At 36.8% G+C, this 22,875-nt stretch overlaps 1 non-coding gene and 1 pseudogene across 1 annotated transcript; both read right to left on the reverse strand.

Moving 5' to 3' along the window:
* Window positions 1-2,770: 2,770 nt before the first annotated feature.
* LOC119522510 lies at window positions 2,771-3,430 on the reverse strand (annotated as a pseudogene).
* Window positions 3,431-9,608: 6,178 nt separating this feature from the next.
* LOC119523922 lies at window positions 9,609-9,715 on the reverse strand. Its single transcript, XR_005214723.1, has one exon. It is a non-coding gene; the product is annotated as a U6 spliceosomal RNA (small nuclear RNA).
* Window positions 9,716-22,875: the final 13,160 nt, after the last annotated feature.

Consider the following 22,875-nt stretch of genomic DNA (forward strand, 5'->3'; position numbering starts at 1 on the left):
TTGACAAATGTACACAGCTATTTTTACCATTACAGCAATCAAATACTGACTGTTTCCATCATCATAAAACATTCCCCTATACCAATTTGAAATCAATCACTGTCCCAACCCCCAGCAGCTGGCAACTTCTGATCTTCTTTCTGTCACTACAGTTTTGCTGTTTTTAGAATTTGAAATAAATTGACTCATACGGAATGTAATCACTTGTGCCTGGAATTTTTATTCAGCATAATGCTTTTGAGATACATCGATGCTGTTGCATATATCAGTAGTTCTTTTTTATTGCTGAGAAGGATTCCACTGTGGAGCTAGATGCTTTTCTTTATCCATTCACTATTTGATGGACATTTGGGTTGCTATCAATTTTGAGCTATTATTAATAATGCTGCAGTGAACATTTGTGTGAGAGTCCTTAGATATGCAGTTTTTTTTTTTTTTTTCTACATGGGTTTTTTTTTTTTTTTTTTTCTACATGGGATTTTTTTTTATTGTAATGTCTTCAGGTTTATAAGAAAATGCCAAACAGTTGTTCATTCCCACAAAAAATATGAAATTTCCCGGTTCTCTCTGTCTTCAAAAATACTTGGAATGCTCAAGCTTTTTTATTTTATCAATTCTAATGTCTATTTGTTACTATCTCTTTGTGGTTTTAAATTACATTTCCCCAGTAACTAATGATGTTGAGCATATTTTCATGTTCTTAATAGCCATGTACATATTTTCTCTTGAGACATGCCTGTAAACATTACTACAACAAAAAGTTTAAAAAAATCTTTTGCCCATTTTCAAAATAAAGATAATTGTCTTCTTCATGTTGAAGAATGTTACTTATCAGATACCTATTTTGCAAATGTTTTCTCCCAGAATTTTTTCATTTTCATAACAGTAGCTTTTGGAGTGCAAAATTTAATTTGATGAAGTCTGATTTACTAAATTTTTCTTTGAAAGTTCATGAGTTCTGGGTCCTATTTTAAAAATATTTCCTAACCTATGGTAGCTTAGATTTTCTTCTATGATTTTAAATTTTCGGTTTTAAATTTAGTGCCTATGAACCATGTCAATTATTTTTTTCATACAATGTGAGGTAAGGTTTGAAATAAATTCATTTACATTTCCAAATACATTTTAGAATCAATATATCAATACCTAAATTAAAGCCTACTGAGATTTTGTTTGGCCTAGTGTTATGTCTATAGAGTAATTTGAGTTATAACAATATTGGGTCTTCTGAACCAAGAACAAGTTGTAAATATGTATTAGTTTTTAAAATACACCAGTGAAGATATCTAGCAATAGATTTTGCTTTGTGTGAAGGGTTTTAGCAATGAAGAAAATATTTGTAATGCAAAAAGGGCTATTTGAAATCAGTATTTCTTCTTTTTTGTGTGTGATAACTGATCAATTTTAATTCTAGCACCTGAAGCAATACAAAAGGAACATTTTTGAAACTTCATGGGACTACTGTACACTTCCAATAAAATGACAAGTGTGCAATACCGCATAGTATTTCAAAATCAGGAAACATACTTTAGAATTGTTTAAACACAGTCCACAGAATTAAAAACAATATCAGAAGTCATCCATAGTTATGCTAATTGTCAATTAAAAGTTTTACATTTAATACTTGATGTAACAGTCAATATGTAGTAGGGAATATTGAAGCTTCCTGACAGAGGAAAACCTACAGGATGAAAATCTGAAATCACTTTCAATATTCCCTTTGGCCAAAGGTGGGTACAACCAGGACCAGAACAGCAGGTAAAGTTTTACCACAGTTTCTGTAACTTCCACTTTTTTTTCTTTGTCAGTTAAAAGTGAACAGTGAGAATTAAATACTTATCTCTACATATACACAGGTATGCTGTGAAAGCATATTTGCTTACAAACATATCAAAATACTTGTTACCTAGTTTGATAAGAAAATAATACATAAAAGTATATAGCAAAAACATTAATCATCTCTGACCCTGGTAAGATCATTTCCATATTTTAAATTACATCCAACAAAAAAGTTTTCATTTTTTTAAGCCCTTATCCAGAAACACTTGAAAAGGAAGACAGAAATTATTTATTTCTACCTTCAACATGGCTGGGAAAAAGAGTTACATTAAAAATCTAAGAACAATGAAACACTGAAGTCCAAAATGAACCCAAATATTTGGCTACATAGGTTATCATCATCTTCAAAAGTAGGAGTAATAATAAAGGTTTTATATGAAGTTTTGAATCCATAAATACAATGGGCATTTGGGTATTTTGGCCACTGGAAAACAAAAACTGTAGCATAATAAAGGTCTGAGATGTCTCACTTTTGTAGATTCAATTCAGTTTCTAAGGTTTACTAAAGGTGACATCATGTTAATGATGGAAAAAGATTCACATTAAAAAAAAAAACTATCTAAGTTTCTACTTAAAGTAACAGTAATGATTCCAGAAGTTAAAAATCATTTCACAGCCTAAGGCTTCAGGTTGGCAAACAGCTTGGGTTCCAAAACTGATTCATCCATATTAAAATATAAGCCCTTAAAATGTCTGTGTATAGAGATATATATTTTAAAGGAATCAGATAATCTTAGAAGCAGCCTTAGTGTTTCCTTTGAATCTGTCTTGAAATGACCGTGGTATTATCTTCACAGAAAGGATTAGCCAGCTTCTTGGTCTTAGGCTAATATGGTGATCATTTGTCAGACATGCTTTTATAAGGCTAAAAAAGTATCAACAATATATAAACTGTAAGGAGAAGATGGGGGCTTTCACTGGCAGTTGGTAGCTAAAATTCACAGGATTCGTAGAAAATGACACAGTGGCAGCCTTTCTTGTCTTTTTCTTTCTGCATCGGTTCTGGTGAAGGACAGTCCTGCTCTTGAAATTTCCTTATAACCCAGACAAGTCCATGGAAAGCTTGGTCTACATTCATACTAATCTTTGCTGAGGCCTCTATGTATATTACCTTAATTTGCTGTTCTAACTGCTCTCCTTCTTCCTGTGTCACCTCTCTTTGATGATCTAGATCTGCTTTGTGACCAATTAAAATAATCGGAAATTCATCAAGGTCCTTTACTCTGAGAATCTATCTTTGAAACTTACAGATTTCTTCAAAACTGCCTCTATCTGTGACTGAAAAGTCTAACAGGAAACCTTCACCAGTCCTCATATACTGTTCTCTCATAGCTCTAAACTCTTCTTGTCCTGCTGTATCCAGAACATCTAGCCCGGCTATTCTGTCATCTATCACCCACTGCTTTGTATAGGAATCATCAGTGGTTTGAACATAATCCATTACAAAATAGGACTGGGTGAACTGGATCATGAGCTCTGACTTGCCCATGCTGTCCCCACTGATCACCAGGAGCCGGTATTTCTGACTGGAACATTCCCGCCAGCTGGTCGCGGCCCTGGGGATGCTGCAATGGGCATGCCGCCAAGCCATCGCTGCCCACCCTAGGCTCGGCTTCGAGGACTTCTGCAACCGGTAGGCTGCAGATGAGCAGCCGTGAGGGCTGGTCCGAGTGTAAGCGCAGCACCAGGGATGGCCAGTTACGCCCAAGGCGCGGAGAAGCTGAGTGCCTGCCAGGCCTAAGGGCGGAACCGGGTGGTGGGGTGCGCTCCTCTACGCATCTCCGGAGCTCCAGCCACTCTTTTTCTTAGTGAGCCTTGGTAGTTTGTGTCATTCACGGAATTTGTGTATTTCACCCAAATTGTCCCATTTATTGGTAAAGGTTTTCTGTGAATATTCCGTATCATACATTTTATTACTGGAGGTTGAATAGTGAGATTCCGTGATTCATTCTTGATGTTAGTAATGCGTTTCTTCTCTCTTTTTAACTTAAAGAGCTCTGTGTAGATTAAGATATGCCAATTTTATTGATCTTATTAAGGAACCGGCTTTTGGTTCATCGATTTCTGTATTCTTTGGTTTTCTATTTCTGGCCCTATCTTTAATATTTCCTTTCTTCTGCTTAAATTGGATTTATTTTCCTATACTTTCTAAAACTTCTGGAGCTAGAAGCTGAAAGCATTGATTTTAGACATTTTGCCTTTTCAAATATAGTTTTAATACCTAAATTTCCCTCTGTGATGTATTTAAATATATCCTACAATTATTATTGGTTGTGTTTTCTTAATTCAAAATATTTTAATAGTGTCCCTTTAGATTTCTTATTTGATTCACAAATTATTTAGAAGTATGAATGTTATAATTTCCATATATTTGTTCCTGATAAACACTCATTTATAGGTTTTTGTTTGAATACAACTCTTCTTTTCTTTGGGGAAAATACCTAATAGGAGGTTGCTGTGTGGTAAGTGCATGTTTAACTTCAGAAACCACTTCCAACCTATTTTCCAAAGTGGCTATAACATTTTGCTTTACCACCAACAATGTATGAGAGTTCCAGTTGCTCTCCATCCTTGCCAGCACTTGATTTCATTAGTTTGTTTTATTTATTTTTTTAAACTTTAGCCATTCTGGCAGGTATATAGTAGAACCCATGTGGATTTTTTATTTAATTTTTTTTGTTAGAGAGGTTGTAGGTTTACAGGAAAATCATGCATAAAATAAAGAGTTCACATATATCACACCATTTTTAACACCTTGCATTACTGTGATATGTTTCTTACAATTCATGAAAGAGCGTTTTTATAATTGTACTATTAACTATAGTCCATTGTTTACAATAGGGTTCACTGTGTTGCACAGCCTTATGCTTTTTAAAAAAAATTTATTCTAGTAACATATATACAACCTAAAATCGCCCATTTAACCACATTCACATACATAATTCAGTGCTGTTAATTGCATTCACAATGTTGTGCTACCATCACCACAGTATATTACCAAAATGTTAAAACTACCCAAATAGAAACCTTACAATCTAAGCATTGACTACCCATTCCCTACTCCCACCCTGGTACTGGTTACCTAAAACCTAGTTTCTGACTCCATGAATTTGCTTATTCTAATTTTTCATATTGATGAGTTCATCCAATATTTAATCTTTTGTGCCTGGCTTATTTCACTCAACATGACGTCCTCAAGTCTCATCCATGTTTTCATATGTATCAGAAGTTCATTCCTTTTTACAGCTGAATAATATACCATTGAGTGTATTTATCACATTTGTTAATTTGTTTATCAGTTGATGGGCACTTGGGTTGCTTCTATCTTTTGGCAGTTGTGAATAATGCCACTGTGAACATTGGTGTACAAATATCTGTCTGAATCCCTGCTTTCAATTAATTGGGGTATATACTTAGAAGTGAGATTGCCAGGTCATATGGTAATTCTTTATTTAACTTTCTTAGGAATTGCCAAGCTCTTCCACAGGGGCTACACCATTAAAATTCCCACCAAAAATCAATGAGGGTTTCTATTTCCCAACATCCTCTCTGTACCAGTTTGTATGTATTACACCCCCCAGAAAAAGCCATGTTCTTTGATGCAATCTTGTGGGGGCAGACATATTAATGGGGATTAAGTTGGAATGTTTGGATTAGGTTGTTTCCATGGAAATGCCCCCCACCCAACTGTGGGTGATAACTCTGGATAATTTCCACAGAGGTGTGTCCCCACCCATTCAGCATGAGCCTTGATTACTTTACTGGAGCACTATACAAGCTCAGACAGGAGGAGCAGGCTTCCTATAGCCAAGAGGGACACTCTGAATCAAAAACAGGAGCTGCAGATGAGAGACAGTTTGAAGATGGCCGTTGAAAGCAGACTCTTGCTCCAGAGAAGCTAAGAGAGGACAAATACCTCAAGTGCAACTAAGAGTGACATTTTTGAGGAACTGCAGCCTAGAGAGGAATGTCCTGGGAGAAAGCCATTTTGAAACCAGAACTTTGGAGCAGACGCCAGCCACGTGCCTTCCCAGCTAACAGAGGTTTTCCGGACACCATTGGCCATCCTGCAGTGAAGGTACCCGATTGCTGATGTGTTACCTTGGACACTTTATGGCCTTAAGATTGTAACTGTGTAACCAAATAAACCCCCTTTATAAAAGCCAATCCATCTCTGGTGTTTTGCATTCCGGCAGCATTAGCAAACTAGAACACTCTCCAACACTTGTGATTTTCCAGTTTTGCATTTTTGTAATAGGGCTAATGATATCGGGGGTCTTTTCATGTAATTTTTGACCACTTGTATATTGTCTTTGGAGAAATGTCTATTCAAGTCTTTTGCCCACTTTTAAAACTGGGTTATTTGTCTTTTTGTTGTGTTGTAGCATTTCTTTATACATTCGGAATATTAAATCCTTATCAGATATGTGATTTCCAAGTATTTTCTCCCATTGTGTAGGTAGGTGGTCATTTTACTTTCATGATAAATCTTTTGATGTGCAAATGTTAATTTTGATGAGATCCCATGTATCTATATTTTTTCTTTTGTTGCCTATGCTTTGGGTGTGAAGTCTAAGAAACCATTGCCTAACATAAAGTCCTGAAGATTCTTCCCTATGATTTCTTATAGGAATTTTAATTCTCTGGTTCATATATTTATGTCTTTGTTCCATTTTCAGTTGACTTTTATTTTTGGTTTTAGAAAGGGGTTGACCTTAATTCTTCTGCATATGGACTTCCAGTTCTCTGAGCACCGTTTGTTGAGGAGAATACTCTTTCCCAATAGAGTGGACTTGGAAACCTTGTCAAAAAACTATCAGCCATAAATATGAGGATTGATTTCTGAACTCTCAATTCAATTCCGTTGGTCTATATGTCTGTCCATGTGCCAGTACCATACTCTTCTTTTTAAATTCAATTTTATTGAGATTATTCACATACCATACAATCATCCAAAGTGTACACGCTGTAAAAAGTGTAAAAAATGTTCACAGTACCATTATATAGTTGTGCATTCATCATCACAATTAATTTTTTTTCAGTGTTAGAACATTTTCATTACTCCAGAAAAGAAATAAAAATAAAAAAGAAAACTCAAATCCTCCCATATCCCTAACCTCCCTTCCCCATTATTGACTCAAAGTACAGGCATAGTACATTTGTTACTGTTGATGAAAGAATATTAAAATATTAGTAACTGTAGCACATATTTTGCAATAGCTACATTTTCCCCCATATACTGCTTTATTATTACTTTTTAGTTATAATGTCATACATTTGTTCTAGTTCATGAAAGATATTTCTAATATTTGTACAGTTAATCACAGACATTGTCCACTACAAGATTTACTGTTTTATACATTCCCATGTTTTAACCTCCAACTTCCCTTCTGGTTACATACATGACTATAAACTTCCCCTTTCCACCACATTCACACACCATTCAGCACTGTTAGTTATTCTCACAATAAAATGTTGCCATCACCTCTGTCCATTTCCAAATGCTTAAGTTCAACCAAGTTAAACATTCTGCACATATTAAGCAACCGCTCCCCATTCTTTAGCCTCATTCTATATCCTGGTAACCTATATTTCATGTCTATGAGTTAAATATTATAATTAGTTCATATCAGTGAGACCCTGCAATATTTGTCCTTATGTGTCTGACTTATTTCACTCAATGTAGTGCCCTCAAGTTTTCTTCATCAATCCATTTTTCTTTAAAGATGGTTCTGTTCACCCACCATACATTCCATCCTAAGTAAACAATCGATGGTTCCCTGTATTTATGTAATCACCACCATCACCACTACATATATAAGGACATCTCCATTTCTTCCACGAAGAAGGAGGAAGAGTCAAAGAAAGTAGAGAGACAAGAGAAAAAGAAAAAGAAAGGAAAAAACACAACATGACAGCTAAAAAGCAACAAAAGGAAAGATAGAAATAAACTAAGGTAGTATAAAAGAGTCAGACAACATCACCAATGCCAAGAGTCCCATACCCCTCCCTTATGTCCCCCTCTTATATGCATTTAGCTTTGGTATATTGCCTTTGTTACATTAAAGGAAGCATAATACAATGTTTCTGTTAACTGTAGTCTCTAGTTTGCACTGATTGTGTTTTGTCCCCAATACCACCCTATTTTTAACACCTTACAAGGTTGACATTCATTTGTTCTCCCTCATGTAAAAACATTTGCACATTTTATCACAATTATTGAGCATTATAGGTGTCACTGAGTTACACAGTCCCGGTCTTTATCTTTCCTCTTTCCTTCTGGTGTCCCACATGCTCCTAACCTTCCTCTTTCAACCATACTCACAGTCATTTTTGTTCAGTGTACTTATATTGCTGTGCTATCATCACCCAAAATTGTGTTCCAAGCCTCTCACTCCTGTTTTTTCCTATCTGTCTGTAGTGTTCCCTTTAGTATTTCCTGTAGCACAAGTATCTTGTTCACAAACTCTGTCATTGTCTGTGTCAGAGAATATTTTGAATTCTCCCTCATATTTGAAGGACAGTTATCCCAGATATAGGATTCTTGGTTGGTGTTTTTTCTCTTTCAGTATCTTAAATGTATCACACCACTTCCTTCTTGCCTCCCTGGTTTCTACTGAGAAATCCACACATAGTCTTATCGAGCTTCTTTGTATGTGATGGATCACTTTTCTCTTGCTGCTTTCAGAATTCTCTCTTTGTCTTAGATGTTTGATAATCTGATTATTAAGTGTCTTCAGCTAGGTGTATTCAGATTTATTCTGTTTGGGGTATGCTGCACTTCTTGGATCTGTAATTTTATGTCTTTCATAAGAGATGGAAAATTTTCATTGATTATTTCATCTATTATTGCTTCTGCCCCTTTTCCCTTCTCTTGTCCTTCTGGGACATCAATGATACGTACATTCCTGTTTTTCATTTTGTCCTTAAGTTCCCGGAAATGTTGCTTCTATTTTTCCATTCTTTTCTCTATCTGTTCTTTTGTGTGTAGGCTTTCAGGTGCCTTGTTCTCCAGTTCCTGAGTGTTTTCTTCTGCCTCTTGAGATCTGCTGTTGTATGTCTCCATTGTGTCTTTCATCTCTTGTGTTGTGCCTTTCATTTCCATAGATTCTGCCAGTTGTTTTTTTCAAACTTTCAATTTCTACCTTATGTTTGACCAGTATTTTCTTTATATCCTTCATCTCTTTTGCCATATCTTCCCTAAACTTGTTGAGTTGATTTAGGATATTTATTTGAAGATCTTTGATTAGTTGTTTTGATTCCTGTATCTCAGTTGAAGTGTAAGTTTGTTCCTTTGACTGGGCCATATCTTAATTTTTTTCCAGTGTGATTTGTAGTTTTCTTAGTCTAGGCATCTGGTTTCCTTGATTACCCCAATCAGGTTTTTCCAGACCAGAATTAGCTCAGGTCTTGGGAGGCAGATATATTCAGTATCAGGTTTCCCTGAGGGTGTGTGTTGGAAGATTGACACACCCTTTGAGGCCTCTAGCCCCTGTGCTTTTCCTAACCTCCCCAGCAGGTGGTACCTGCCAGCCTGTCACTCCTGACTGATGTAAGGAGTTGTGGCCCCTTTAATTCACAGTGGACCCAGTCCTGGCCAGAGACTGAGGGTGTCAGAAGCCAAGCTTAAGTTGTCTCTGGTTTGATTGTTTATTTTCCCCCAGGCCCTGGGGTTTGAGTTCTGAAGGGGGTCAGCCACTTGAGCTGGATCTCGTACCCCTCCTCTTAGGGAAGATACAGCCCCTAGGGAGTTATCTTCTTCATTTGAATTAAAAATGCAATGCTTCACGAATTTGCGTGTCATCCTTGCACAGGGGCCATGCTAATCTTCTCTGTATCATTCCAATTTTAGCATATGTGCTGCCAAAGTGAGCACAGTACCATGCTCTTTTGATTACTGTGGCTATGTAATAAGTTTTAACGTCAGCAAGTGTAGGTCCTCCAGCTTCATTCTTCTTTTCCAAGAAGGCTTTGGCTATTTGGGGCCCCTTTTCCCTTCCATATAAATTTGAGGATTGGCTTTTCCATTTCTGCAAACAAGGCTATTGGAATTTTTATTGGAATTGTGTTGAACCCATAGATCACTTTGGGTAGAATTGTCATCTTAGTATTTAGTCTTCCAATCCATGAACATGGAATGTCCTTCCATTTATCTTGGTCTTCTTTGAATTCCCTTGGCAGTGTTTCATAGTTTTCTGTATACAAGTCCTTTACATCTTTGTTTGGATTTATTTCTAGATATTTGAGTCTTTTAGTTGCTATTGTGAATGGAATTCTTTTCTTGATTTCTTCTTCCAATTGTTCATTGCTTGTGTGTAGAAACACTATTGATTTTTTCTCAGTAGTGCTGTACTTTTATTTTGAAACTTTTATTACCTTTAAACACTACAACTTACAATTTTTTTAACTTTATAATTTTAATATGTTTTCTTACTAGTAAAAATAAAAGTTATTTAAAATTTGTTTCAGTTGTCTGTAAACTTGGTGAAGAACTTCCCATGGAGAAAGTTTATATGTGTGTGTATTTTAGTAATTTATTTTGAAATAATTTCATCTGTGCAGAAAAGTTGCAAAAACAGTCCAAACAGTTCTTGTGTCCCCTTCACCCAGATTCCTGAATAGTTAGCATTTTATTGCATTTGTTTTATTGCTTACTCTGTATATGACTGTTTGTGTGTGTGCATATATCCCTTATTTTTTTTTTCTAGACCTTTGGAGAGCAAACAGACACACTCCAGTGTGTGTATTTTCCCCCAAGTGGGGACACTCTCCTGTGTAACCCGAAAAAAACCCCCTGAATCAGGAAATCAATATTGCTACAACACTACCGTCCAATCCATGGAGTCCATTTCAAATTTTGCCCACTGTCCCAACAATGTATTTTCCCTTTCTGGTCCAGAATGATATCCAGAAATACATATTGTATTTAGTTTGCATATATCTTCAGACATCTTTACTCTAGAACCATTCCCAGGCTTTCACGTCTTGACAATTTTAAAAAGTGCAGGCTTTACAGTCCATGGGTGATCATAAACATGGGTCCCTCTGATGGCAGTAATACCACAAAAATGATGCTTTGCTCTTTTCAGTGCATCTCACCAGGAGACACACAATGTAGACTCCTTAAACTGGGGATGATATCTTTGATCACCTGGTCATGTTGGTGTCTTCAACTTCCCATTTTTCTTAGTAACTAATATTCCATGGAGAAGTATTCCAAAATTACCCCAATATCCTATTCTTATTAAACCTTCACCAACTAGTCTTAGCATCCATTGAAGATTCTGCCTCAATCATCCACCTCCACAGTGGTTGCCAAATGGTAATTGTTTCCATCATTCCATGGCATTCTACCATAAGATCTTTCCTCTCCATTTATCTTTATCAATGTAGACTTTATATTACTATTTTATTCAATGGAGTGTAATCCATTCTTGTCATTATTAATTTTGATGCTCAAATAGTCCCTTATTTGACCAGTGAGAGCCCCTTCAATCTGGGCTTTAACAATGCAACCTTTTAAAGTATGTATGTTACTAAGATTCATCAATGTGATGTGTAGCTAGCTGTTTGAATGCTGTGGAATATGTCATTTTGTGAATAAACCAGTTTATTTAACCATTCTTCTGTTGATGGGCATTTAAGTTGTTCACAGTTTTTTTGCTATTATATTTTGTTATTGCAACTCTTTGGAGTAATGTTAAGTTTGGAATGTATTATAATTTTGTGTTAACATTTTATACCTCAAATATGTTTATTGTACAATTAATGAGCACCTATAAAGTGCATAGCACTGTGCAAAGTCTATGATGAGAAGCAGCATCATTTTACACTCTCACCAGCAGGGTTTAAGAGTCAGGCTAATTTTTTTTTTTTATTAGAGAAGTTGTGAGTTTTCAAAACAATCATGCATAAAATACAGGATTCCAATGCACCGTCTCACTACCAACACCTTGCACTGGTGTGGAACATCTGTTACCATTAAAGATAACACTTTTTAAAATAAATCACATTTTTCTTTAGCAGTTACCTTTCTTACAACTGATGAAGGATTATTAAAATAGTTCTGTCATCCATTATTTACTTTAGGTGTTTTTTCCCATATGCCACTCTATTATTACTACCTTTTATTAATATCATACATTTGTCATAATTCATGAAAGAACATTCTTATAAATGTACTATTAACTATAGTCCATCTTCTACTATAGTTATAAGTTCACTGTGTTGTACAATCCTATGTTTTATCTTTTAATTTTTATTCTGGTAATATATATATCCTAAAATTTCTTTTTTTAACCACATTCACCTATACAGTGCAGTGCTGTTGATTACATGCACAATAATCTGTTACCCATTCTCTAACCCCAAACTATCTCCTGGTAACCTATATTCTAGATTCTAATTCTATGAGTTTGCTTATAATAATTAGTTCCTAACAGTGAGATCAACCAGTGTTTGCTCTTTTGTGTCTGGTTTATCTCATTCAACATAATATCCTCCAGGTTCATCCATGTTGTTGCATGCATCAGAACTTCATTCCTTTTTACAACCAAAAAATATTCCATTGTATCTATATATAACATTTTGTTTACCCATTCAATGGTTGATGAACACTTGGGTTGCTTCCATCTTTTGGCAATTGTGAATAATACCTCTATGAACATTGGTGTGCAAATATCTGTTCATGACCATGCTTTCAATTCTTCTGGGTAGACAATGAGCAGCAGGATTGCTGGATCATAAGACAACTCTATACTTAGCTTTCTGAGGAGCCATCAAACCATCTTCCACAGCAGCTGTACCATTTTACATTCCCACCAGCAGTGAATAAGTGTTCCAATTTCTCCACATCCTCTCCAACACTTGGAGTTGCCTGTTTGTTTAATAGCAGCCATTCTAGTAGGTGTGAGATGATATCACATTGTGGTTTTGATGTGCATTCCCCTAATAGCTAGTGAAACTGAGCATCTTTTTATGTGCTTTTGAGACATCTGTGTTCCCCTTTGCAAAAAAATGTCTATTCGTGTCTTTTGCCCATTTTTAAATTGGGTTGTTGTCTTTTTATTGAGTTGTATCAGATAGGTGGTTTCCAAATGTTTTCTCCCATTGAGTCAGCTGCCCTTTCACCCTTTTGAGAAAGCCTTTGAAACTTTTGATTTTCAGGAGTTCCCATTAATCTATTTTTTCTTTCATTGCTTGTGCTTTGGCTGTAAAATCTAAGAAACTACCTCCTAACACTAGATCTCAAAAATGTTTCTCTATGTTTTCTTCTGGGAATTTTACGGTACAGCCCCTAAGATTTAGGTCTTTGATCCATTGTGAGTTAAATTTTTATAGAGAGTGTAAGATAGGGGTCTTCTTTCACTCTTTTAGATTTGGATATCCAGTTCTCACAGCACCATTTATTGAAGAAACTGTTCTGTCCCAGTTGGGTGGACTTGAGAGCCTTGTCAAAAATCAATTAACCATAGATCTGAGGGAATATTTCTGTACTCTCAATATGGTTCCATTTATCAATACGCCTATCTTTATGCAGGTACCCTACCATTTTGAGCATTGTAGCTTTCCAATATGCTTTAAAGCCAAGAAGTGTGAGTCCTCCAACTTCATTCATTTTCAAGATATTTTTGGATATTCATGGCCCCTTACCCTTCCAAATAAATTTGATGATTAGCTTTCCATTTCTGCAAGGAATTTTGATTGGTATTGCATTGAATCTGTAGATCAATTTGGGTAGAATCAACATTTAAATGACATTAAGCCTAGGAATCCATGAGCATGGACTATCTTGCAATTTATTTAGGTCTTCCTTGATTTCTTTTTGCAATGCTTTATAGTTTTCTCTGTACAGATCCTTTACATCCTTGGCTAAATTTATTCCTAGATATTTGATTCTTTTAGTTGCTATTGTAAATAGAACATTTTTCTTGATTACCTCCTCAGATAGCTTATTATTAGTGTACAGAATCCCTACTGATTTTTGCATGTTGGTCTTATATTTGCCACTTTGCTGAACTTGTTTATTAGCTATACTAATTTTGTCATATTTTGGGGGGACTTTCTAAATATATGATCATGTCACCTCAAGCAGTGAAAGTTTGCTTCTTCCTTTCTGATTTGGATGCCTTTTATTTCTTTTACTTATCTGGTTGCTCTAGCTAGACCATCTAGCACAATGTTGAATAACAGTGGTGACAGTGGCCATCCTTGTCTTTTTCCTGATCTTAGAGGGAAGGCTTTCAATTTCTCACCATTGAATATGATGTTAGCTATGGCTTTTTCATGTGTGCCATTATAATTTTGAGGAAGTTTCCTTCAATTCCTTTCTTTTGAAGTGTTTTAATTAGGAAAGGATGCTGGATTTTGTCAAACACATTTTCTGCATCAATTGAGATGATCATGTGCTTGTTCCCTTTTGATTTGTTAATGTGGTGTATTACATTAATTGATTTTCTTGAGTTGAACCACCCTTCATGCCTGGAATAAAACCCACTTGGTCATGGTGTATAATTCTTTTAATGCACTGTTAGATTAAATTTGCAAGTATTTTCTTGAGAATTTTTGCATCTATATTCATCAGAGAAATTGGTCCATTGTTTTCTTTTCCTGTAGTATCTTTATCAGGTGTTTGTATTAGGGTGATAGTGGCTTCATAGAATGAGTTTGGTATTGGAATCCCTTCTTAAATTTTTTGGAAGCTTTTGAACAGGATTCAAGTTAATTCTTCTTGGAATGCTTGGTAAAACTCACCTGTGAAGCCATCTGGTCTTGGGTTTTTCTCTGTTGGGAGACTCAGGTTATGAGATCAGCTAACAGCCCGGATGGGGGCAGGAAGCCTGGGCTTCACGTTCTGGCTCAAGTGAGAGGTCCTGGGTGGAATCTGGAATAGTGCTCAGTCCTTTGGGTTGTAAAATGGGGGGTTTGCTGCAAAAGAGCTCTCTTCAGACCATTGGAGGGCTTTGCTCATTCCTTCCCCTCAGTCACTGCTTTTTTGAAATCACTGTTTTGCAGAAACTAGGTAACATACACAGAGCTTCAAAGTCTGAGTGGGGAGGCTGGGACTTGAACCTGGTACTTTAGCTCCAAGGTCTATATACCAAACCTCTACAACAAACCACCTCCAGTGGGAAAATGATCTTCACAGCCCCTATCCATGGAAGTTTTACCTTAAGCTGGGCACTGGGCTTTTTTCTTCGGCATTACCTGCTTTGTCCTCTCAGCTCTGTGAGATGGGCACTGCAATCAGCCTCATTTTCCCAAGGAGGAAACTGGAACCAGAGAGGTAGTATCACTTGCCAAGGTCACACAGCTGCTTCATGGTCTATCCTGGAGAATGCTCCATGAACATTTGAGAAGTATGCTTATCCTGCTGTCTTGGGGTGCTATGTTCTATATGTGTCTGTTAGGTCTCATTCAATTACCATATTATTTAGGTTCTTTGTTTCCTTATTTCTCCTTTGTTTACATATTCTATCTATTGAAGATAGTGGTGTGTTGAAGTCTCCCATTACTATTGCAAAGACATTTGTTACCCCCTTCAGTTTTGCCAGTGTTTGCCTCATGTACTTTGGGGCACCTTGATTAGGTGCATAGGTATTAATAATTGTAGTTTCTTCTGTGTGAATTGTCCCTTTTATTAATATATATTGTCCTTCTTTGTCTCATAATATTTTTGCATTTAAAGTCTATTTTGTCCAATATTAGTATAGCCACACCAACTCTTTTTTGCTTCCTACTTGCATGGAATATCTTTTTCCAGCCTTTTACTTTCAACCTTTTTTTGATCTTTGGGTCTAAAATGAGTCTCCTCTAAAGAGCATATAGATGGGTCATATTTTTTTTTATTCATTCTGCCAATCTGTGTATTTTAAATGGGGAGCTTAATCCCTTAACATTCAACATTATTATTGTAAAAGCAGTAGTTCCTTCAACCATTTTATCCTTTGTCTTTTATTTGTCAAATCTATTTCTTCTCTATTTTGATCCTTTGTGTAACCCTTACTGATAATCTTCATTTCTGTACTCTCCTCCAAGTCTCTCTCTCCTGACATCTCTTTTCAGCCAGCAGAACTCCCTTTAGTAGTTCTTGTAGCATAGGTCTTTTGTTAATGAACTCTCTCATTTTCTGTTTATCTATTAATATTTTAAACTCTCCATTTTTGAAGAACAGCTTTGCTGGATAAAGAATTCTTGGCAGGGAATTTTTCTCTTTCAGTGTCTTAGATATACCACTTCCTTCTTGTCTCTATGGTTTCTGATGAGAAATCAGTACATAGTCTTTTGTGGCTTCCCTTGTATGTGGTGAATTGCTTTGCTTTTGCTGCTTTCAGAATTCCCTCTTTCTCTTTGGCATTATGTTTCTTGGAGTGGTTCTATTTGGATTTATTCTGTTTGGTGGACATTGGGCTTCTTGGATTTACATATTTTTTTCTTTTGAAAGGGCTGGGGAATTTTTAGCCATTATTTTCTCAAATATTCTTCCTGTCCCTCTTCTGTTCTCATCTCCTTCTGTGACATCCATGATGTATATGTGTGTGCACTTTGTGTTATCAATAAATTTCCTGAGACCCTTTTCAAATTTTTCTCCATTTGTTCTTTTGACTTTTGAATTCAGTTGCTCTGTCTACTAACTTGCTGATCCTTTCTGCTGCCTCTTTGAATCTGCTGTTGTGTGTCTCTAGTATATTTTTAATTTCATCTATAGTCTTTCATTTCCATAAGATCTATTATTTTCCTATATATTCTTTCAAATTCTTCCTTATGCTCACCCAGTATGTTCTTAATATCCTTTATGTCTTTAGCCATCCTATTTAATTTGTTTAGATTTGTTTGAACACCTTTGATTAGTTCCAAATTCTGTGTCTCCTCCAACTTTTTAATTTATTCCTTTGACAGGGCCATATCTTCCTGCATTTTATTGTACCTTGTGATTTTTGGTGATATCTGGTCATCTTGTTATCTTGATGGGTTTATTTTGAATGTTGGTTTCTCTCTCTTGTGTAGGATTTTTTTGTTCCTCGGGTTTGTATTAAGGCTCTTCTTTGACAGTTGGGACAACAGTATTTCCCAGTAAGAAAAGGACCAGGTACCTGTTCAGGGGGGCATAGACCAGACCCAGTGGCCCCTGGGATAGCATCAGGAAAGACTCCAAAAAGACAATTTTTTCCCACACTTTCTGGCTTGCCCAGCAGATGGCCCTCTTTGGCTACCTATTCCACTTCTGAAGCAGTTGAAACAGTGGCATCTATTGGCATCTGATCAGGAGGGGCTGAAATTGTGGATATCCCATCTTGCTCAGTGTTGGCCTGTGTCCCCCTCTGCACTGGGGGCAGACTTCTGTGGCCAGCCAAGTCCACTGCTGCCTCCCAGGCAAGAATCGTACTGCCTACTGCTGCTTCTCTCAAGGGTGGAGAATGGGTGCCAGGACCTGCAGAGGGAATTACAACCTCTGCCTATGTTTTCTCAGTTTCTTTATCCTGCACTTCCCTGGGTGCTGTACTGACCTCCCCCATTCCCTAGATTCCCAAGCAGTTGATGTGGACATTTTCTCTCTGGCTACCCACTACTCTGGGGAGAGAAGTAGGTTCTGCCACTCTGTCATTCATCCTCAATTTTGGAAGCTCCTCCTTGATGCCCTTCTGCATTCAGCACTCCTCAGCTGCTTGTGTTCTGCCCTGGGTCTCTGTGGAATTGGATCCCTGTTTCTGGATATGCATGGGGATCTAATTCACTGTTGTGAGTGATTTCATAGTCTGTGTTCCCAGTGAGAGGTTGAGGGATCCCTGATGCTTCCTCTGAGCACTTCCCAAGCTGCATGGGACTGAATTAGGGGGAGGGAAGAGGACCAGCTGATCTGCGATGGAAGTTTCCTGTTATTTTTCTCTGTCTTCAATTCAGCATTTGTGGAGTCCTTCCCAGTCTCTATCTTCCTCTAGAGTTCTGAACAAGTAATATTTTTCCTTTTTTCCACTCAATTTCCAAGAAGGTTTATTCAGTGGATATCTTATGTCACCATGTTGATGATGCCTCCCCTGCTGTTTGTCCCAGTTGTGGCCCTGCCAGTTTACATAATTCATTGCATGCTCTGTGTGGCCCCATTTCTCAGCTGCCTATGACCTGGGGATGTGCTTATCCCATGATGCTATCAGCTGATGCCGGCTCCCACTCAAGGATCTTAGAAGCAAATCCAGAGAAGCAGAGGTTAAAAAATAATAATAACAAAAAGAAAAAAGAATTTATTTTTCTTTGCCTCTTATTAAATTTTATTGTGAAGTTTACTTTATAAATGTTGACAATTTTAATATTTTTGGCAAAACTTTTATTGCAATTTCCAATTAAATCTGTCATATAAGTTTAAATTCTTACATGAATTATTTTAATCAGTGAAAAAGGGAGAAAAAAATAGTATATTCTAAAACTTGTTTTCACATGTTTAGAAACTTTTGTTGCTATCTTGTAAATGTGCAGTATTTTGCTGCCAAGTCAGTCCACTTTTTAAAAGATCCCCAGATGCAAAAGAAGGAAGAAATATTAAGTCTCTAAGAAGGGTAAGGGTGATATGTTTGAGCAAATACTTTTAACTTTCATTCACAATATCTCAGAGGATCTATTGATGCAACTTTCTTTGTGACAACTGAAATACTCTCATATAATGCTACTTGCTTAATGTCAGAAGGGAATTATTTAAAATGTCATTGTAGTGTTAAAGCTCTGTGCTATAAATTGTGAAAGGCAAGAAAACTGGCAGTTTAAATGTGAACCTATATCAGAGACTAGAAAGGCTCAATGTTCAAGTCCTGTGGTAGGTCAGTGGTGTCTAATTAAAGGAGCAATCCTATACTTTACTTTATGTAAAAGACCTCAGGCAAAGTTCAATTTGCCTATTCTATTGTAAGTGAATTTTTGGATAGAAGATGAGGTATATGACCAGAGGGAGCAGGTGTGATAAGCAGAAATATCAGTGGACTTGGGTTTAGAAGTCTTATAACTAAGTGTCAGTCATACCTTTTACTCTATGACCGTTGGATATCTTAATCACTCTATGCTTCATTTTTCTTATATAAAAAGAAATAATACCTACCTCCTACTATTTTTTTCCTTTTTAGATGGTTGTATTTTTAATTCAATTTTATTGAGATATATTCACATACCATACAATCATCCAAAGTGTACAATGAATTGTTCACAGTACCATCAAATAGTTGTGCATTCATCACCCCAATCTATTTCTTGAACATTTTTCTTGTACCAGAAAAAGTGAAAATAAGAATAAAAAATAAAAAAGAACACCCAAGTCATCCTCCTACTCCCACTCTATTTTTCATTTAGTTTTTTTGTCCCCATTTTTCTACTCATCCATCCATACACTTGATAAAGGGATTGTGATCTACAAGGCTTTCACAATCATACTGTTACCCCTTGTAAGCTACATTGCTTTACAATTGTCTTCAAGAGTCAAGGCTACTGAGTTGCAGTTTGATAGTTTCAGATATTTACTTCTAGCTATTCCAATGCATTAAAACCTAAAAAGGGCTATCTATATAGTACATAAGAACGTCCACCAGAGTGACCTCTCAACTCCATTTGGAATCTCTCTGCCACTGAATCTATATTTCATTTCATTTTGCATCCCACTTTTGGTCAAGAAGATGTTCTCAATCCCATGATGTCAGGTCCAGTTTCACCCCTGGGAGTCATATCCTGTGTTGCCAGGGAGATTTACACCCCTGTGAGTCAGGTCCCATGTAGGGGGGAGGGCAGTGAGTTCACCCGCTGAGTTGGCTTAGCTAGAGAGAGAGGGCCACATCGGAGCAACAAAGAGGTACTCAGGGGGAGACTCTTAGGCACAATTATAAGCAAGTTTATCCTCTCCTTTGCAGTAACAAGCTTCATATGGGCAAGTCCCATGATAGAGGGTTCAGCACATCAAACTACCAGTCCTCACTGTTTGAGAAAATATCAGCAACAATCCAGGTGAGGAAACCGAACATCTCTGCATTTTCCCCCAGCTACTCAGAGGGGCCCTGCATATATAATTTTATTCTCTGTCCAAATTACTTTGGGATGTGTTGCTATTTCACACTAACCTATGGTCTCACTTCCTATTCAAAGTTCCATGTAATTATGGTATTTGGACAAATTGTATGAGATAAATTGTTTTGGAAATATAGATCTTGCACCAACTAAACATCTCTTCCCTTGGTCTCACATGGAATTTGAAGTTTTAAAATGCACTCAGTATTTTCCTTTATGCTTTGGCCTGATTTGCCCTAGTCCTAACCACATCTGCTTCATTCATATCTCTAGTTGAGGTCTGGGCTCTTTTACAGCTTTTTTTAATGCTGCTATATGTGCTAATACCAACATTTATATCTGCTGAGTTCTAGCTCTGAGTTTCAGGTGTCACACAGGTACCCAAAGTTCCAGGGATTAATCAGGTTATAATCAAAGGGATCCGCATCTCAGAATATGGAGATAGCCATTACAATTCAGGAATAGATATGACTGCTGTAAGAGCTTACAGTCTAGGGACCGTTACAATAAGCATTCCCCTGATAAGCTTGCTCTAAGATTCTATTCTCAGAGTTTACACATTGTAGTTAGTCCATATTGGTGAGGCATTATAGTGTTTGCCTTTGTTTCTGGCATACTTCACTCAAAATGCTGTCTACAGGATCCATTCACCTTGTTACATGTCTCACAGCTTCACTCTTTCTGGCAGTTGCTCAATATTCCATTGTATGCACACACAACGGTTCACCATTCTGTTCCTCAGTTGATGTACCCTTAGGCCACCCCCACCCATTGTAAATCATGCATACTCTCTCCATAAACAGCAGTGTGCAAATGTTCATTCATATCCTTGCTCTCAGATCCTCCAAGTAAATGCCCCCTAATGAGGTTGCAGGACATTATGGCACCCACATACTTAGGCTCGTGTGGAACCACCCCTCTGTTCTCCAGAAAGGCTACACCATTCTGCCTCCTAACCAGCATTAAATATGTATATCCCTCTCTCCATGTTTTCTCCAGCACTTTTATCCCTGTTTATATTTTTCCAGGCAATTTTATAGAGCTATATTCACATACCATATAATTATCCACAGGGTACATTCAGTTGTTCATGGTATCATACAGTTGTGCATTTATCACCACAGTCAGCACTTGAACATACTGATTACTATGAAAAAAGTTTTTTTAATGAATAATAAAAAAGATAATAAAAAGAGAAATAAAATATCATACAATACAATATAATAGTAGGGTCAGACAACAACACCACTACCAAGAATCCCATATCCCTCCCTTGTATCCCCCTCTCAAACACATTTAGCTTTGGTGTATTGCCTTTGTTACATTTAATGGAAGCATATTACAATGTTACTGTTGACCATAGACCCCAGTTTTCTTTGATTATATTTTTCCCCCAGTACCATCCCCTTTCCAACAATTTGCATGGTTGACATTCATTTTTTCTCCCATATGCAAGAACAGTTTTATATTTGTACAATTTAGTCACAATCATTGACCACTCCAGTTTTTGCTAAGTTGAACAGTCCCAGTGTTTATCTTGTATCTTTACCTCACATGTCATTCATGCCCCTAGCCCACCTCTTTCAGCTTTACTCACAGGTATCTTTGTTCAGTGTACTTACAATATTATGCTACCATCATGAAATATTATGCTATTTATTTCTGGATCTATACAATCAATCCTGCTGAACATTCTGTACTTCTTCAGCATCAAATGCCCAATCTGTACCCTCTTTCTATTTCCTGGTAGCCTGTGTTATCAGCTTTTAATTCTTAAAGTTTGCTCATTAATGTTAGTTCATATTAGTGAGAGCATACACTATATGTCCTTTTGTTTCTGGATAACTTTGGTCAACATAATGTCCTCAGGGTTCATCCACATTATTATATGTTCCATGTCTTTGTTCTGACTTACAGCTGTGTAATATCCCATCATATATATGTACCAGTTTGTTTATCCACTCGTCCACTGATGGACATTTGGGCTGTTTCCATCTCTTGGCTATTGTGAATAATGCCATGATAAACTGTGGTTTACAAATGTCCATTCATGTCTTAATTTTCTGTTCCTCTGAGTATATACCTAGCAATGGAATAGCTGGGTCATATGGCAAATCTATATTTAGCTTCCTGAGGAACTGCCGCACTGTCTTCCAGAGTGGTTGCACCATTGTACATTCCCACTGAAAGTGACTAAGTGTGCCTCTTTCTCCACATCCTCTCCAGCACTTGTCATTTTCTATTTTTTGGATAATGGCCATTCTGGTAGGTGTGAGATGATATCTCATTGTGGTTTTGATTTGCATTTCCCTAATAGCCAGTGAAGTAGAGCATTTTTTTTCATATGTTTTTGAGCCATTTGTATTTCCTCTTCAGAAAAGTGTCTGTCCATGTCTGTTGCCCATTTTTAAATTGGGTTGTCTTTCTGTTGTTGAGTTGTAGGATCTCTTTATATATTCAGGACATTAAACCCTTATCTGATATGTGGTATTATCTTCCATTGTGTAGGCTGCCTTTTTACCTTTCTGACAAAGTCCTTTGATGTACAAAAGTGTTTAATTTTGAGGAGATCCCATCTGTCTATTTCTTCTTTGGTTGATCGCGCTTTGGGTGTAAGGTCTAGGAAACCACCTCCTAGCACAAGATCCTTAAGAAATTGCCCTACATTTTCTTCTAAGAGTCTTATAGTCTTAGCACTAATGTTTAGGTCTTTGATCCATTTTGAATTAATTTTTGTATAAGGTGAGAGATAGGGGTCCTCTTTCATTCTTTTGGAAATGGATATCCAGTTCTCCAAACACCATTTATTGAAGAGGCTGCTCTGTCCCAGTTTCTTTGACTTGACTGCCTTATCAAACATCAATTGTCCATAGATGAGAGGATCTATTTCTGAATGCTCAATTCAATTCCATTTGTCTGTATATCTGTCCTTACGCCAGCACCAAGCTCCTTTGAGTGCTGTATCTTTGTAATATGCTCCAAAGTCAGGTAGTGTGAGAC

Source organism: Choloepus didactylus, chromosome X (assembly GCF_015220235.1).
Source record: "Choloepus didactylus isolate mChoDid1 chromosome X, mChoDid1.pri, whole genome shotgun sequence".
Classification (NCBI taxonomy): Eukaryota; Metazoa; Chordata; class Mammalia; order Pilosa; family Megalonychidae; genus Choloepus; species Choloepus didactylus.